The sequence below is a fragment of the Argiope bruennichi genome, unplaced genomic scaffold, assembly GCF_947563725.1.
Source record: "Argiope bruennichi unplaced genomic scaffold, qqArgBrue1.1 scaffold_25, whole genome shotgun sequence".
Taxonomy (NCBI): Eukaryota; Metazoa; Arthropoda; class Arachnida; order Araneae; family Araneidae; genus Argiope; species Argiope bruennichi.
Genome location: NW_026605925.1, coordinates 102,501 through 122,500, shown reverse-complemented (window position 1 = coordinate 122,500; position 20,000 = coordinate 102,501). Strand labels below are relative to the sequence as shown.

At 30.6% G+C, this 20,000-nt stretch overlaps 1 non-coding gene across 1 annotated transcript in view; it reads left to right on the top strand.

Moving 5' to 3' along the window:
* The first annotated feature begins 18,821 nt into the window (after nt 1-18,821).
* Nucleotides 18,822-20,000, top strand: part of LOC129961145 (small subunit ribosomal RNA) — a 1,814-nt gene continuing 635 nt past the window's right edge. The window contains exon 1 of the ribosomal RNA XR_008783771.1: nt 18,822-20,000. This exon is cut by the window's right edge and continues 635 nt beyond it. This is a non-coding gene — a ribosomal RNA (small subunit ribosomal RNA).

Sequence of the window (20,000 nt, the reverse complement as noted above, 5' to 3'; positions counted from 1 at the left end):
ATTTCATATCTATTCAAAAACTACAATATCTGTAATGTATTAATGATTTAATTCAATTTTAGCTGAAATGCTACAGATTCTAGCCTCCATTCCTGTTCGAGTGGGAATCCTTATTTCTCTGCATATTTTTCTCATGTCCACTGAAATGATTTTTTTTTAATGTGCTTATATATTAATTAAAACCATATTTGCCTGATGTGTTACTTCTTTGTATGTTGCCCAATCAGTTATTTTTCTTTCTGTTAATACTCGGCTGTTTCATGTCCAAAGTGACATATAATCGAATTGAGAAAAATCAGTTACAGATACTTGTCTCCATTCTTTTTTAAAAATATCTAATCTTATACTTATAATATCTCTCGTTGCCAATAAATGATTTGATAGTATATACAGAAAATAAGTATTTATTATATTGGATATTTAATAATTCATTATTCATCAAATATACCTATTTTATTCTCTGGGAACAGATGTCGGTTTTATGAAATGAAACAAAATTCCTTAAAATTGTAACTATCCGCACAAGTTAGATGTAGAAATTATTTACAAAAATAGGTACAGATACTTGCCTCCCTCATTTTTATACCTTCCTCCTTAGTATAAACCCTTTATAATGTACAATAAATCATCTAACTTTACTGATACAGATACTGGCTTCCTCACCTTGAGAGAAATGTTTTTTTAAAAAAAAAAAAAAAACAGCTCTATATTCCATACATGTAGTTGCCATGACATTGATTCCGTCAGCGATACATTTGTCTGTTGCAATAATTCAAAATTCATTTACCAAAAAAAAAAAAAAAAAAAAAAAAAAATCACTTCTAGAAACATTTATTAAATAATGATAAACATTGTAGCTCAATTGAATGATAGCTGACATAACTTGATACGTACAGGCAGTTTATTAGTAAAGAAATGAAAAATTTATATAAAAAAAAGATTACATTTCATTCAGCATACAAATGAGTTAATACTTTTTTTATCCTATTAGAGGAACTCACTTACCTTTTTTACGATATCCTTAACAAAAGAAATGAAATCATTTAATTGAAAATTCAATGAAGGTAACAAATGTTATTGCCGTACAACAATTTTCTTAGTAAACAGTCAGATAAACAATCGTAATTCATTCAAAACGAAAAGTAATAATGATCCGTGTGCACCTCCAAGTATTTTTCCAAACTTCTTTATAATTAAAAAAAAAAGAAAGCAGAATTTTAGTATGTTATATTAATCAGTGATCCGTTAAAACGTTTGTAATGAATCATTTTCGAGTAAAATATCTTATTTCTGAGAATTGCCACCGTGCACAGTAATACAAAATTCAAACATAAGATCGTGATACTTTATCCGTTGCAACGTATCAAATGGATTGTATGCATTAAAAAATAATTGTGAAAAATGATATCCTATTTCTGAGAAACGTTTTCGGATAGGATCATAAATCATTCGGATACGAAACGTTACAATTTAAAAACAATTGCCAATACTGAAAAGTGAAAAAGTTTGAATCTGTAGAGGCTGTATTCTAGCGTCCCAGGATACTTTTCCAGTTTTTTGATTGGCAGACGATTTGCAGCTCGATTTTGCTTCAAAAGGAACTGTGACCGTGTCTGTTTAAATTCATTTCCTGAACTTCGATGGCGGTCTTTTAAACGGAATATTATTTGCAATTTTCCTTTGTGTATTTTAAAAGTATATTTTATAAGTCATTATTATTTCCTTAAAAATCGGACCTTCATTCTCGTTCCCTGCTGCAGACGATAAATATCACTTCGAACAGAGAAAGCAAAAGAGTTTGTTTTTCAACGGATAGAAATGAAATGGCGTGTAACTTAATCGGTCGTTCTTTTTCAAATTTTCTGTTCCGTAGTTAGTTGCGAAGTATTTATTTTATCAGTTAAAAATAGGAAGTGTCTTTTTATCATATTATATTCGTCGAATTCTGTAAGTGTTCTTTTTATTTAGCAATTAGAAAACCAGAAGTGCAGTGCGGGAAAGAAAACAAGAAAAAAAAAAAAAAAAACGCCAACCGGGTGCTAAATTGCGTCATTTTATTCCTTTTTATAACGCTTCTTTTGGAATATTTCGGGTTTAGCACTGTAGCATCTCAATTGTTTTTGGCGGACATTTCCTTTGGAAGGAAAGTGATAACTGTTTTAGAATCGAAAGTGAAATGATGAATGTGAGCAATTGAGTTATATGTCAGATTATCCTACCATTGGTGTTTTGTTATGACGTGTCAAAATTGTTTTCCAAACATAATCTTGAGATGTTGTTACAAAAAACTGTAATAAAATTTATATAGTTATTTCAATTCTGCCATTTGATTCAGGAATTTTGGCTCATTCTTATATGTTGAGAAAGCAATAGAATAAAAAAAATTGCAAAAGCTACTGCAGTTGGAAAATGGGTAAGTTTTTCTAAAAAAATTTTCAATGGTTTGTTTGCAGTTTGTATTAAAATCTTATAATATCATCAGTTTCTTTTATATCTGCTTTTAGTGTTTACGTTCAGATTTTTCATTATATCTGATTTTGTAATTTTGATTCCAATCACTTCAATAAACCTGTTATGTTTAATTGCGTACCAAGTTTCTCGTTAAGTAATCTCCTTGGTAGTATAGGTAGCCCTTTTTGTGACACATTAAAACTTTACTGTTTCATTTCCAAATTTTCTTCCTTTGTGTTCTTCAATTTGTGGATAAATTCCTATTCATTCTTAAATAGATTCATATTCTGCATTCACTTTGTTTTTTTAGAATTGCAAAACAATTCAGCATTCATTGAGTGGATAAGTTCTTGCTATCTAAATAATTCTGACCAAAAAAAATTTTTCTATTAAATTACTCAAAAGTGAAGTACAGTCCTTTCAGCAAGGCGTGTTATTCGAAATTACAATTTTGTACTGATACTTTTGAAATGAATGACTATTTTTTGTTTTGTTTTGAGAGCGAGTGCTGAAATCCTTTCAAAATGATTGAAACATCTGAAATTTCATAAATTTTTGGTGCGTAAAAAAATACATTTTCTTTTCAAAACTTTGACTGTGAAAATAATAACACAAGCAAATAAATTTCCTTTAGTCTATATATATTAGACATCAATTTTTGTTACATGTGTATTTTACACACATTCACTTCGTTATACTTTTGGCTTTCAATTTTAGTTGCATGTCTCTCCCCCCCCCCCCCCATTGCACACTTTCACTATGTTGGTGTGGTGTGGAAGTATGCAGAGTGCAATTTTGGTTCATTTCAATATGTAATTTATGTACGTGGTGTCTTTACAATTCACTAAAGAAGAAGCATAAGTTTCAGTAATGATGCGGACAAATTTGAATTGATGTCTATTGTTTTCGAGAATTAACTTTGGTATTGTAGTGACCGATTTTAATTAAACATTCTTTTAAGTATTTTCTAAAATAATAACCTATTTCGGTTTAGAGGGAGCCTTTTTCTGATTACAAATTTAAATGTGGTTTTTGTGCATTAAATTCTTACACCCCCCCCCCCTTTTTTTTTTTTTTTTTAAAGTTTCAACTGTTTATTTCTAGTGTTCATTTCATTGTGATGTATTAGTTCGCATCTCTTAATGTTAACTAATTTTTTTGGTTGCATATATTTCTTTTAAATGAAATCAAATTGAAAAATGAACTGCTTGTTTTTGTTTTGTTTTGAGAGCGAATTCTGAAATCATTTCTGATTGCTTGAAACCTCTGATTTTTTTATAAATTTTGAGTGCATGAAAAATACTTCCCCCCTCCCCCCCAATTTGTGTTTTGAATGTGGAAATAATATCACGAGTAATCAACTTTCTTTTAATTATATTTTTGGTTTTCGCTCTTGCTTGCATGCATCTTTTGACCATCCCCCGCCCCAATTACAATTTTGTGCTGATAGTAGTGAAATGAATTCAATTTATTTTGTTTTGTTTTCATGGAAAATGATCAAATCTTTTCTAAATGATTGAAACATCTGGAATTGCATAAAGTTGTGGTGCATAAAAAATTAATTTTGTTTTCAAAATATTGTGTGTGTGTATATATATATATAAATATTAGACATTAATTCCAGTTGCGTGTGCATTTTACACAAATTCACCCCATTATACTTTTGCCTGTCAATTTCACTTGCATGTATATCTCTTCCCCCCCCCTGCACATTTTCACTGTGTTGGTGTGGTGTGGAAGTATGCAGCATGCAATTTTGGTTCGTTTACATATGTAATTTATGTACAGTGTGTCTTCACGATTCACTTCAGAAGTATATTATCTAAATTTCTCTATTGATTCGAACAATATTAAATTCACATCTCCTGTTTTCATAAATTAATTTTCATATTGCAGTGTCTTAATTTAAGTGAACATTCCTGTTAGTATTTTACAAATTAAGTATGTATTTTGTGCATATCTCCCTCCCCCCCTTTATCTAGTTTTCATTCCATTTCGATTTATCAGTTCACATCTTTTAATATTCAATATCATTTTATGTTGTAATTTCTTTTTAATAAAATTTAAGATGTTTTCATTTTATTGATTCTATTCAATATGTTCATGTGGTGTGGAAGCTGTTATATTTCCATTGAATTTATTTTAATATGCCTTTTTCTCATTTGTACTTTTGTGTGTTCATTACGTGACATGCTCAATAAATTACTATTATCATTAAGAGTGTCATCCCCCCCCCCCACACACACTCAATGATTTTGTTCCTTTTAATTTTTTAAAGTCCTTGAAGCAACGTGTATAATTTATAATTACAAATTTCTACTGCTACGTGTGGAATGAATGAATAAGTATTTGATTTGTTTTGAGAGCGAGTGCTGAAATCATTTCTGGCATCTCATAAATTTTTGGTGAATAAGAAATGAGTCTTCTGTTCCAAATTTGCTGTTTTGACCATGAAAGTTATTTCATGAGAAAACAACTTTTATGAAATCAACTTTGTTAAATTATATATTTGGTTTTAATTTTGCTTGCATGTGTCTTAATTCTCACACACACACATTCACTGTGTTGGTGTGGTGTTGAAATATGCAGGATACAATTTTGGCTCATTTCCATATGTAATTAATTCATGTGCATGATGTTTTTATTATTTATTAAAAAAACATGTTCCATAAATTTCTGTATTGATTCGGACAATATTGAATTAGCATCGCCAATTTTTATGATTTAATTTTGGTATTGTGGTTACTGATTTTAATCGAACAGTCTTCTTCTAATAAGTAACAAATGTATTTCCGCTATTGGTTTTAGATGGAGTATTTAAATAATTGTTTATTAGAATATTACTTTTGTGCGTGATTCCCCCCCCCCCCCCCAAAAAAAAAAAGATGTTTCAGTCTTCTTCCTTTCACTGTTTCTTTTTTTTACATGTTCATTCCTAGTGATAATTTCATTTCGAGTTATTAGTTTAAATCTCTTAATGTTTACTACCATTTTATGTTGTAAAAAAAAAATTTATGAAATTAAGGATGGTTTCATTTTATGAACTCCATTCATGTGGTGTGAAAGCTGTCAGATGTCCATTCAATTTTTCTCCATATGCATTTTCCTCATTTGTGCTTGTTGTGTGTTTTAAGTGTCGTGCTCAATAAATTTATGCAATCATTCAGAATGTTACCTCCCTCCCCCCCCCCCCTTATATTTTTTTATAGTGTTGTATGCCAGTTTAATTTTTTAATTTATTTTCTAAGAACTAAAGAGATAATTTTGTTTTTACAGTGAACGTTGAAATAGTTTTAAAAAAATGGTCATACAAGATTTCTTTTATTCCATTTAAAAGATGTTATTTTGTTTATTTTTAAAAAGCTTTTCTTCCTGCTGTACTATTAATTTCATGTTCATTAATTGAAGTTTAAATTTTTTTAATGTTATTGCATTTGGTTTCATGCCTTATATATATATGCGTATGAAATTATAGATGTTTTGTTTGCAATGACTTTATCTGTATAGTGTTGGTGTGGTGTGACAGCTGTCAGAATGGCATTTGAATGCATTTTTTTATCCATTCTGCATGTTCTAGTTTGCTTTGTGTTTCTGATGTCTTAACGGATCACATTATATCAATTGATCAAGATAATATTGCTTTATTTTTTCTTTCAATCCTGTTTATATATGTGTCAGTTACTTTTTCAAAATGCATTTAATAATAGGTTAATTTGTTTTATTCTTTATTATTGTATAAAGCTAAAAATTTATTATTGTATAAAGTTAGTTACTCATTAACACGTGTTTATTCTTTAGAAATATTCGTATTAGAATATTAAAGGAAAGTGACTGATGGTTTGTTGACATTCTCTGAAACAGTGATTAACAAGTTCATGTAATACAAAAATTCACTGAAACATTTTAAATTCAGTGAAGCACATAAAAAACAATGTTTACAATTGATTTGGTTAGGATTTCTTTGAAATCTTTTTCGAAAACAAATATTTTATTTTGTATTGAATAATAAATATCTTAAATTATTATTTGTTATAAAAGTTCCCCCCCCCCCCTTCAATTGCATTAAACTGAGATTACCACTGCTTACTTTACTAATGTCTTCATAATGTCAGTTTCTTTAAATAAAAAAAAATAATGAGTATGATATATCTTATTATTATTTGGACACGCTTTGAAGAATTTTAAGCTTTGCATGGTTCATAGCATTTGTAGTTCATTTCCCCCCCCCCCCCCATATTCTCTGGTTGCTATAAAAACAAAAACTGTTAGTAAAATGAAACGCTTCTGCTTTCTTTCAATTTTTTTTTTTATTTTCTGGTTCTACAAATGAATTGGTAGTTCTGCTTTGAAAGTAGCAACCAGGTAAGTTGCAGAAAAGACATAAAAATGTTAATATCCTTGAAACAAAATATTGTTCAGTGTAATGTTCTTATAAGATGATTTTAAGTTTATATAGTGTTTTGTTAATCCTGCTTTGTCTATATATGAATCGCATGACCACTCCCACCTTACTTTTGTTTTGCACATAAAATTCATATTTTTAAATTTTGCTTTGTACATTTATGCAAGCTTCATCACCCAACTGCATATTTCCTTTGTGTTGTGGAAATTTATTTGGATATTGAAGTGTGAAAACCTTCATTACTTGCTTTTTGAATGTAAAATCACAGTGTGAAAGATTTGTTTATTTATGTGACATGATATCAAAATGTACTGTTTTGATGATGCTAATTTGTTTGTTTCTGTTTTGCAGAAAATTTTAACATTTATCAATATGAAATTTTATGAAAAATTAAGTGCATAATTGTTTCTTCATGTGAACTGTAGGTTTGTATCTTTTCTTTTACTTTAAATGAGTTATAATACATCTAATTGCATCTATTTAGCTAGTAAGGAATTTTGGGATTAGTAGGTCTAATGAATAACAAAATGAGTTTAAGTTTACATTTGGAGCTTATATTGTTTATTAAAGTGATAATTCTTATTTTTTATTATAAAACAGGTTATTACCCCCCCCCCCCCCAATTTACATTCCTCGCCTTTAAAAGTATACATTTCCTTCCAATGTATTTAATCCATTAAATGCTTGACAGTATTATATTGAATTTAATATTTTTATGGTGAAAATAATCATTTCTAAAGTTTCCCTCCTTTATATTTAATTCATGAGTTGTGTATTGCACTTGACTGAAAATATTGAAAAAAAAAAAAATTCTTATGTATAGACTTCTGTTTGACATTTTTAAAAAATTAATAATAATAAATGTTATAAGGAAAATAAAAAAAAAATGTATTTGGTAAAAGAAAATCTTAAATGCATATGAAGAAAAGAGAAAAAAAAAAAAAAGTTCCGATGAGTAACTGAAATTAAAATTCTTCTGTTTAAAATTCCTTTTCTAAAATTAAAAAAAAATGTAACAATCAGTTCCGATAGATAAAAAGTTTGTTGTCATTTTTCTCTTCGGGAGGGGAAGTAAATGTACAATGTTGCCATTCATGAAATGAGTTGTTATTATTGGAAACTGAATAGACACCGTAGCGGTCATGGTGAGTAAGTCATCCTACACCACTGATTGGTTCGATGGGATCCGAACATGTGATCGCAATCTTAATTATTTCTTTGCTAGGCGGTTGAATCCTGATTAACTGTTAACCGAACTGATTTCAACGGCTCTTCATTTGAATTTCATTTGTCCGTTGGTTGTCGGCGTGTGTGCTCTTCCATTGTTTGTGCTTTTCTAGAAATCTTTTTTAATTTCTAATTAATTTTTTTTTTCTTTTGTAGATGGATGTTTTGCATATTTACTGAGCGGATTTCCTCTTCAAGAATGAGTTTTATGGATTGCGTGTGTTTCAAGATTAAAAGAGAAACTGCCGAAAAGAATGTCTTTGTGTGCGAGAGAGGTTTGAAGAAGATTTTAATTTTGTTTTCATCTGTGATGAATTCTAATTCAGAAGTGTTTGTGTATGATGATTTTTAACAACTAGTCGAAGCTGAGTGAATTTCCCGGATGATATGTGTGAAAGTCATCCTGAGAAATATTTCTATCTGTGCTAGAAAAGTTTGAAGTTCATTCATTGACCTTCAACTTCCATATGTTGCGACTTCTTTTTTAGCACATTTTGTGATTAATTTTAACAAGAATGGAATGCTTTCACTGGTTTATCCTTCATGAGAATTGAAATTTTGACAGTGAAATTAATTTTGCTTTAAGAAGGAACATTTTTAAAAATTGCAAGGTAAGTGTTTATTTTTTTATATGTATGTTTGTTATCTATGTTATAACTTCTGTAATATGAATTTTGAACGTAGTGATGATACATCTTAAAAACATTGGCATTTTTATTCAATATTGAAATTTATGCATCCTTTATTTTCTTAATACAAGAAAAATTTAATTATATAACCCTTCCATAATATGAATTGGAAATAAATTTCTTCTTGTAATAACTGGATGCATATTTGATTTAGTAATGAATTCACTTATACATTTCATTTTATTAATACTTAGCTTTTTTTTTTTCATTAATTGCTATTTCACTTTTGTTTCTCACGTATGATGAAGTACTTTGCTTTTGTAGTATAATTGTTCATATATACAAGAAATCATTTTCCTTTACTATTGACTTGGTGTATATTAATATTACAATTTAGATTTAGTTTTATTTATATTGATTTTTCACTTCTTATTCTAGTACAGTTTAGTACTTTTGCTTTAGTATTACTTAATAACATATACAACCCTTTTATGTAATGAATAAGAAATCAATTTCCTTTATAAATGGCTTGGTGCATGGTTAATTTTATTCAGTTATTTAATATTATTGACTGCTCAATTCATAATAAAATGCTTTGCTATAGTATAATTTCTATGTAGTAACATCTTTTTTATAATATGATGTAATTTTACTACAGTGTTGAAGTGATAACAATCAGTTTGAGTAATTGTTAAAGTTTATACTGTTTATTATTTAATTTTGCAACAATATTTTTATTATGTGCAGTGAATTAGTTTATTTATTAATAGTTTCATGATAATTTAACTTATTTGATTTTAGTGTAACCTAAATATATACAAAGAATTTTATTATAATCAATAATATTAAGTGAAATAGTACAGATTAATCGTGAAATTAAAATACGCATTAACTTAATTGACAAAGCAAGAAATGAGAATTTAAGAAGAATGAAGACAAAGAAGCATGATGTGTCTTGACAAGAAGAGAATGCTGTGCCATGTTATCCTGTGCATCAAGCAACTTGGATGGGAAAGGCGAACTCCCCTACATTCCAGTATTCCACTTTTCAATCCTGTGTTCATTCGGCATGGCACTTGGTACGTAACCGGAGGGTTGCTTTTCACCTGCACGATGCTTTGCTGTGTTATCCTGTGCACCCGTAGATCTTTGAAGAAAGTTGTGGGTTTTGTTTCATTCCTGTGTACCGCCTGTCTTGGATGAAAATGTCGTCCCTGCACTTTGAAAATATTAGGAGATTTGTGTGGGTGAATAAAATGCTCGATTTCTGGCATTTGCTTATTTTGCTCTATTTATTTGTAAACAAACATTTTGCTTTTTTTATTTATTTCATTTATCTCCTATGAGCAAAAATTAAATCTTTATATTCAATTTTAAGCTTACTTTTGCATAAATTAAGTTTTGTTTCTTTATTTTGTAATTAAGCGTCTTAGAAGTAATTTTAACTCATTTGTTTTAATTACTTCTCATTGGATTATCACCTGTTTATTTATGGTATCTTTTCTGTGGCCTGATTCCAAATGGGAAGCACCTATAGGCTTGTTTGTTATCTTAAAGGAACAAATCGTTGAGTGTTTTCTCTTTGGATAAGGCCACAAAGGTATTTCTTAGTTACATGGTTTGAAAAAAATATATATATAGTATTGTAAGTTATGCATATATTCATTATTAAACTGTTAGTTATTGAAATAATTAATTTAATTTTTATTATTAGTGTATAGTTAATATTTTTTTTACTAGCAATGTATGCTGTTGTCTCGATATCTCTTCTTCGCTGTACTGTGTTTAAGTAATTCAGGTTATTTATATTATAAGAGTTGTTATTAGTATTGGAAAATGATTTATTTATTTATTGATTGAAATTATACTGACATTTCTTTTTAAAGTTGAAGATTTAAAATCTAACAATAAGACTGAATTCAGTTTCACAGTGTGCACCCACCCACCCCCCTCCCCCCCCTCTTTAAGAATGCCAACTTTTAATTTAAGCCTATTTATTGTAAATTAGTGAAAACAAAAATCAATTCATTGTTGTTGTTTTTTCTCCCTTCATTTAATTGTGTTTTTCCTAATTTCAAGTCTATTTAGTAGAAATTTGTTTCTGTTTTTAATTTGAATAGTATTGGATTGCTCGAATCCTGTCGAGCAGTGTCCAAGTACATATTCTTTCCATTTTTTCTTTTTATTGCACATCTTTCATGTGTAGCTGATATATTTGCTTACTAAATTTATTTCTATATAATTTGAATTAGTATATTCATTATTGTTTTTCCTATGTAAATAAATGTTGCTTCATCAGTACTGTTTTGTTTGTTTGTTTACATTTTGACACACTAACACATAACATTGTTTATATGCATTGAGCTTTGATACATAACATATATTTCATATTAATTAAGTTAATTGTTGAAAAGTAGAAGTGTTTTTAGCAAATTTAATATAAATCTTAATGTTTATTTGAAATTATTTCTTAATGTTTATGTTTTCACATATTCACTGTACCATGTCTTGATGTGTTGTTATGCATATTTCTTAAATTCCTAATGCATTTTTACATTCATATTATTTTACATATGACAGTGAACAGAAGTTTCCTTTAGAAATTAAAAAATTATCAATGAACTTATCTTCCAAGTTTCTGTGGTCTTGTTTTGGTTATGCATGTTGTCGGTTTTTACACCCAAGTGTTTAGAAAATGTGAGTTTTTCTGAATGTCTACTTTTTAAATGGTAAATAAGTTCCCAATAGTTTGCAGAATTCAATTTCATAATTGCTATCCTGTGAGAGATTTCACTGAAAAATAGTATATTGGTTAGTTTAGTTGAGTTATAAATTTTAGTCATGTATGGACATGCGGGTTGATTGTTGGCATACTGTATTACTTTCATACTATATTTATGCATTCTGTTAAGAATACTGTTTGAAATTTACACAGTTTCAGATATTTGATTCAATTTTATAAAGAAATATTAGCAGAAATGGTGTTGTGTGTGGTTTTTGTACTCTGCCGGTATTGCTCGTCACTTAAGTTTTTACATTGTTTTTAAATTTTTAATGCTTGGGAATTTTTTGGAAATAATTTGCACTGTTCAATTTAATGTGTTTGATTTTGTAAGAGGTTTCATTTTGGCAAAGCAGATTATTTGGTTCACTGCACTTAATGGTTTTTGGTGGAGGCAAATCTTGAATAGCTGTTGTTGTGTTGTGATTATTTTGAATTGCATGCTGGTGATTAACTTATTGAAGATTATGTGACATTGAAGTTGATGATTTCTACGTATGAGAAGAAGTTAAATGTTTTTGTTGATTATTATTTCATTTCTGGTAGTCTTTGTTTATATAGATTTTCCATATTTGGATTACTTGGGATATTCAATTTAATTGTTTATAATGTGATTACATCATCCTAGCAAGTGTAGTTGAAGGTGAAAGAGTGTTATTATCTCATCAACAACTTTACTTTGTAAAGATGAAGTCTGAATATTGAATGGGCATTTAGGATTTCCCCCCCCCCCCTTCTGATGGCAGTTATCAATGAGTGAAGGCATGTCAACTGAACTTCATATCCTATTTTTTATGAATGAAATGAAGAAATTTTGAAAAGATATCTACTTTGTTATGCTCTAACATGGAAGAAGAATGTATAGTTATATGAAGCAGTTTTATAGCAGAAAGAAGATGAAGTTTTTGTACAGTGTAAATGACAACAAAAAATCAACCTTTACTTTCAACTGAAGATAAGAGAAGACAAACTGGAACATAGATGTCACTCTTCTGAAATGATGTGTTGATCATTTTCTTCATACAAAGAGATGCTGGAAGACAACATACATGAAAGCTGTTTCAATTTTCATTCAAAGAATTTTAGTGGAAAAGACTTGTTTTGATGAAAATCCATAGGAAGCATTTCTACACTGAGTTTTCGGATAGGAGTTGGACTGATTTCACAATGTTAAATAGCATATTGTTTACTGTGTTAGGTGTTAATTCATTATTTCCATGAATAGTTAATTGTTACTATTTAAATACATGCAATTTATGAATTCTTTAGAGACTAAATGGACAGTATAGTTATGAACACTATTAAATCCATTGTTACATCAACAATGATGCCCAGTAACAATTTATGATTCTATTATTCTTAGCTAACTGTAAGCAACAGTGAATATTGTTCTTAATACTTTTCAACACATTGTTACATCAACAATATTAAAGGCAACAATGAAGAACAAATGATATATGTGAATAATAGTATTAAAATCTCTTCATTAACAAGGTGTTTTGATATTTGCTTCATTGAAGAAGTATCATAATGAGGTAAGTGGATTTAAGTTTATGAATACTGTATTTGACACACTTGTAAACAAAAGAGTGTTTTGAAGATTCCACGACAACATTCAATTAACAGTGTCTGCTCCTTTTTTTTTAGGCCAAGTATGAACTGTAATAGTTTTAAAAATAGTACTTTTATGAATATTTGGGTACACTGCATTCAATATTTTTTTTCACATTAAGGATTTTAAATGAATTTGAATATCTAATACAAACTTGCAATGTTTCTTCGTAGAACATTATTCATCCTTGCATATTCACATACCATTTTTACCAAATTAAATTGATAGCAATTAAAATATATATTAATTACACTTCTTTTCTATATAAGAAATCTGAATTTATTAGTAATTTTTTAGATTACATAACTTTTTTTATGTTTGAACTATGCTTTAGAATAGGATTTCTTCTGTCTCGTTGTACTGAAATGCAGTGTTATTGAATTTTAGACAAAATTTCATAAATATTTTCATAAAAAGTGTTTTTATTTGAAACACACATGCTTTGAAGGAGGATAATAATGATGTTAATGGTTAGAAAAGTTATCATTTTCACATTTGTGAGTAGAGAATTGTTACGAGGATTCCTCGGTGACATTCAAGTTGCAGTGTGCACTACTTATATTTTTAAAAAAATGTAGATATAGTACATCAGAAAATGAATTTTCATTGATAATAAGAGTTTTACTACATTCCAAATTTTATTAACATTATGGATAAGGTAATTTAGTTATTTTCATACAAACATGTCATGTTTCAACACAGAATATTCTTCATCGTTACATATACAAAGATCATTTTCCCCAAATTTAAGAACTACCAATGAAAAAAATGCATTACATATAATTTATGACTTTTTAAAGATTGTTAATTTAATAGTAATTTGAAGTTAATGTATCTTTTTATGTTTAATGCTTTAAAATAATAATGCTAATAGTGTACATGCATTATGTTTACAAATTTAATTGGCTTTGTTGTACTCAACACTGCATTTATTGTATATCAGACAAAATGTGACAAATTTTTACACAAAAATTGTTTAAATTTGAACCAAATGTAGCATTGAAATTGTTATTATAATGTTTGTGTACATGTCAGGGATAATATAAGTCTGTTTGATATCAATGGTTTGTTCCTGAAATGGTGAAGGAAGGATATACCATTCAATATATAATTATGTAACTGTATTTATACATTTATTTTTATAATATAAAAACTTGTATGTGTTCTTTTCTGAATAACAAGTACATTTGACATTATTTAATTGTTATTTACAAGAATAAACCTTACAAGTAACTGTGACAGTTTAATGCGTAAGCTTGTTTCGACAAACAGTATTTACTGAATTATTGAAAATCATAACCTAGCACATTATAAACATTTCACACATCATTAGCATAAAGAAATGACAATTACTATGTTTGTTAATGTTTTTCATTAATTAAAGAATTATCATTTTACATGCAGCTTTATATGTGGTATGCACTTACATGTTTAGCATTCAGATGGTTGTTACAATGTTTGTGTACACATAAGAGACAATTTATGTCTTTTTGATATCAATGATATGTGACAGAAATGATATTGGAAATATAAACCACTCAGTATAAAAGAATGTAACTGTCTTACACGTTAACATTTTTAATATTGAAACTTGTAAGGTCTGTTTCATGCATAACAAGTACATGTGAGACTTTTTGAGTATTCTTTACATTAATAAACTGACATAGTTTAATGTGGACGTTTGTTTACAGAATTAACTGAAATGTTGAAAATAATTGCTTAGTGTTTGTACTTATCTCATTATAAGAATTTCTCACAATGTTTACATTAAAAGAAAGATAACAATTACAATGTTTAACAGAATAATCATTTTATATGCAACTTCATATATAAGTTATATGCTCTTGTTATGTTTATAGTTAACAGTTTATGAGTATTTTACTGCATTTCACATAACACTGGATGTAAAAATGGGTAAATTTCATATAGATTAAAGAATATGCTAACTTAAACATTTGATGAAACATGAGAAGCAATTAATGTCTTCTTATTGTAAACACTGTATGAAGAAAGAAGAATCTTGCAGACATATTGCAATTGTAAAAAACACTCTTAATAACTTCTTCAATTGAATGTTCAAACTTTATGCCTATATATAACACAATGTAAGTAATTGCTAATGTTCCATTTGATACAGTGTTTGCATGAACAATGAATGAAACATTTCACATGAACCAAAGAATGCATTACAACATTAAGAGTGTACAATTGTTTTGTAAGGTAATTTTACACACAGGTTGGACTTTTATAGAAACATATTTATATAACTTGTTTCAACATGTAATAAGCACTTGCATATTGTAGTTTCAAACTATTTTACATGACATTGAACTTTAGAAACAACTTGTAATATGTAGAAACATTTCTCTTTGAGTAAATAAGAAGCTGAACATAGTAATATAGATACTGGATGAAACATTTGAAGAAATCTATGTATTCATTTATTGTATAATGAAGCTATACATTATTTAGAATTGGAAATAACAGTCTTAATAATGTATGGCTCTATTTAACACAATATAAGTATGACATTACACTTCATATAATGTTTATATGAATAAATACAAATAAATTTTACATTAATATTAGATAGAGGTAACAATTTCAGTGTAAGGTGAAATTACACATATACTTTATAGTAAGCATTCTTCATGTTAGTATTATCTATTTATATAATCTGTTTGAACAAGTAATAAACACCTATGAGTAGAATCCACAAACTGTATGTTTGTATTTAACATGAAATAAGTATGTCAATCACATTTTGAACTTTATTAAACATAAACAACTGTAAATATGAGAAAGTTATTGCATTTCACATTGTATTACAAATAAAGAATGGGAACATTTGGCACAGTTTGAAGATGAAGCTTAGTTAAGATGAAACATTCTTTGAATGTAAATGTTGTTTGAAGAAATGGGAACCCACACATAAATTATAGTTGGACAAAGGACTGTAAATCATTTATGTATTGGATGTACAAGCTTTATGCCTGTATTCAACAGAATATAACATAAAATTAAACATTAACAAGAGAATGCTGTACATGAAAACAACATTAATATTAGAAAAGGGTTACATTTACAGTGAAAGTAAACAATATACATTCATTACATTACAGCCAACTTGTTTGAACAAGTAATATGCATCTATAAATTGTATTTACCTGAAGATGAAGATTTCCTTACATTATAAACAACATTTAATAATTAGAACAACCTGTCATATGATGAAACATTTCACACTGATTAAAGATGAAGCTTACAGACATACTGAGTATAATGATATAGATTCTTGATGAAATATTTGAAGAAATTTATGCATTCTTTGATTGTAAATAGTACATGAAGAATCTGCACACAAAATATAGTTGGTAATAACATTTTTATGCAGAAATGTGTTGAATTGAAAATCATATCTATGCAAAGTAACATTACACATTCATTTAAGACTTGAGCTTTCTTTATACAACTGTTACCTCTTCATATCACTTCCTTCCACAAGTAATAAGCACTAATGTGTTGAATATCCAAATTGTATGTTTGAATTTTACATAATATAATGATTTCACTCAACATGAATTATGAAAACAACTAGCAGTATGATTAAACATTTCACAAGTGATTAACCATGAAGCTAAATTTCAAATAAATGAACAATATAATTGATACTAGATGAAACATGAAGGGAGATGAATGTTTATCACTATACACAAAAAAATGCAGTAAGAAATCATACTCTTATGCATTAATAAGTTGAATATACAAGCCATATACTTGTATTTATCACACTATAAGAATATCTTTACATTTAACACAATTTTTACATCAATGAAAGTTTACAATATCAGGAAATATTTTGCATTAGTGAAAGATTCAGCTCATTAATTAACTGAATGAAAACATTCATTCACAAATAATTGATATTGAATGTTACATGAAGGAATACATTTATATTAAAGCTTGCACTCAATTATATGTTCAATTTAACATATTAAAAGATAGTATTTGTGCTTAGCTCAGTATTTAAAGTAGAAATTGTTTGAATTTGAAAGACATTTCATCTTTTATACTCCTTAAAGAATTTAGAAGATACACTACACATTGTATGAAGGAAACTAAACAACTTGTGCATTCATTAACACAATTTGACCTACTTTGAAGTTCGTATGAAGTATACAAGAACATTTACAGCTTTTACTTCACTAATTTGACATTCTTTACACCAAATTGAGTTCTAAATAAGAATTACTTGAAAAAACAAGTGAATTCTTTCTGCGAATGCATATAAATATGAACTTTGCAAGTCATTTAACTTAATTTACTAGAATTAAAGGGCTTGACCTACTTTTAGGTTTGAATCAAGTATTTAACAACATGCGAAGCTTTTATTTCATTATTTTTATAATATTTACACCAAATTGAGTTCTAAATAAGAATACATTCTGCAAATACAGGTATTTAACTTAATTTCAGCGTATTTAAAGCTCTATAAATTTGTATTTGAGTGAATTAACATGTTACTTGACATTTTAAATTCAGAAACAATTTCATAAATATCAACATTTTAATAAAAATTCACAAAAAGTAATTAAAGAAAAGTCAAAATGTAAACATTTTAAGGAAAAACAGAGATGCGCGATTTTCGGCAAAGTCCTAATAGGAGCACGCGATAAGGTGAAATTTTCTACTAAGTCCGACGATGTGAGAAGTCGCGTTTTTCAGCAAAGTCCAAATCAGAACGCGCGATAAGGTGACAGTCGCTTCGCGAGTTTTCCGTCAAAGTCCGACGATGTTAGATTTTCTGCAAAGTCCGATACCGGAGCACGAGAAAGTGAGAAGTCGCTACCCGAGATTTCCTTCTAAATGCAAATAGGGGAGAAGTCGCGATTTTCTTCAAAATCCAATCACCGAGAAGAGCGCTAAATACTACGTCGCACTAGTTTGGCGAAACGGGTTGCCAGTGCACAATTTTTATTATTTTCGCCCGCGGCGGCTTCTTCCGGTCGCCTGGTGGCTGGGCGAAGCGCGCGCCACTCGCGATCACGAGCGGAACGTCGGGGATCGTCCGTAGCCCTATATGAGTAGCAGGTGACTGCTGGAAACAGTGGTCGATCGCGAGACAGAATGCGTTTTAAAAACGCGTCGTAATCTCGCGAACCTGTCTTAGGTCTCGGCAACGGGATTGGGTTGTTAGTACCGGTTGGCTACCTCCGGGAAAGCGGTCCTCTAACGTTGACTGTGGGTCTGTCGTGCCCGATCGGATCGGTTCTCGGTTCTTTATGGGTCGGTCGGACGCTGCCTCCGGGATCGAGGGTGTTATTCTTCTGCTACTAAGGCTGCGATCGGCGGGGAGGTATTCTCCGTCTTTCCGGCCGCTTCCAAACTATCTCAGCCTCTCTGCGAGCGGCTCGGCCCCCGTGCCGTTGACGCGACGAGCAGAACCGTACTTAAAGGAATTGATTGGTTTTCTGCATCTGTGTCCAGCGCACATATCTTCTCGATGCCTCCGCACTCGCCCCGCGGCGTTGAAGCCGTCGGGGAAGTCGTGAGACTATAGAACCTCTGTAGATTGCACGGGGAATACCTACACAAAGAGCGAGATTGACTGAGGGATCCTCCGTAGTCGAGGCGTCCCCCGCGACTGAAATAGTCGCGACTCGTGAAATGTAAGGATTCGGAGTGCATTTTCCGAACGTTCTGATGAACGATGGAAGTTACCTGGTTGATCCTGCCAGTAGTCATATGCTTGTCTCAAAGATTAAGCCATGCATGTCTAAGTACATGCCGTATTAAGGCGAAACCGCGAATGGCTCATTAAATCAGTTATGGTTCCTTGGATCGTACCTTACTACTTGGATAACTGTGGCAATTCTAGAGCTAATACATGCAGCAGAGCTCCGACCTTCGGGAACGAGCGCTTTTATTAGACCAAAACCAATCGGGCCTCGTGTCCGTCTCTTGTGGTGACTCTGTATAACTTTGGGCTGATCGCACGGGCTCGTCCCGGCGACGTATCTTTCAAGTGTCTGCCTTATCAACTGTCGATGGTAGGTTACGCGCCTACCATGGTCGTAACGGGTGACGGGGAATCAGGGTTCGATTCCGGAGAGGGAGCCTGAGAAACGGCTACCACATCCAAGGAAGGCAGCAGGCGCGCAAATTACCCACTCCCAGCACGGGGAGGTAGTGACGAAAAATAACAATACGGGACTCTTTTGAGACCCCGTAATTGGAATGAGTACACTCTAAATCCTTTAACGAGGATCCATTGGAGAGCAAGTCTGGTGCCAGCAGTCGCGGTAATTCCAGCTCCAATAGCGTATATTAAAGTTGTTGCGGTTAAAAAGCTCGTAGTTGGATCTCAGCTCCGGCCGGACGGTCCGCCTACCGGTGGTTACTGTTCGCTGCCGAGCGTTCAGGGGGCTTCTGTCTATGATCTTCACCGGTTGTGGGCGGAGACCCTCACGTTTACTTTGAAAAAATTAGAGTGCTCAAAGCAGGCGCGACGCCTGAATAATTGTGCATGGAATAATGGAATAGGACCTCGGTTCTATTTTGTTGGTTTTCGGAACACGAGGTAATGATTAAGAGGGACAGACGGGGGCATTCGTATTGCGACGCTAGAGGTGAAATTCTTGGACCGTCGCAAGACGAACTACTGCGAAAGCATTTGCCAAGAATGTTTCCATTAATCAAGAACGAAAGTTAGAGGTTCGAAGGCGATCAGATACCGCCCTAGTTCTAACCATAAACGATGCCAGCCAGCGATCCGGCTGTGTTCCTCAAATGACACGCCGGGCAGCTTCCGGGAAACCAAAGCTTTTGGGTTCCGGGGGAAGTATGGTTGCAAAGCTGAAACTTAAAGGAATTGACGGAAGGGCACCACCAGAAATG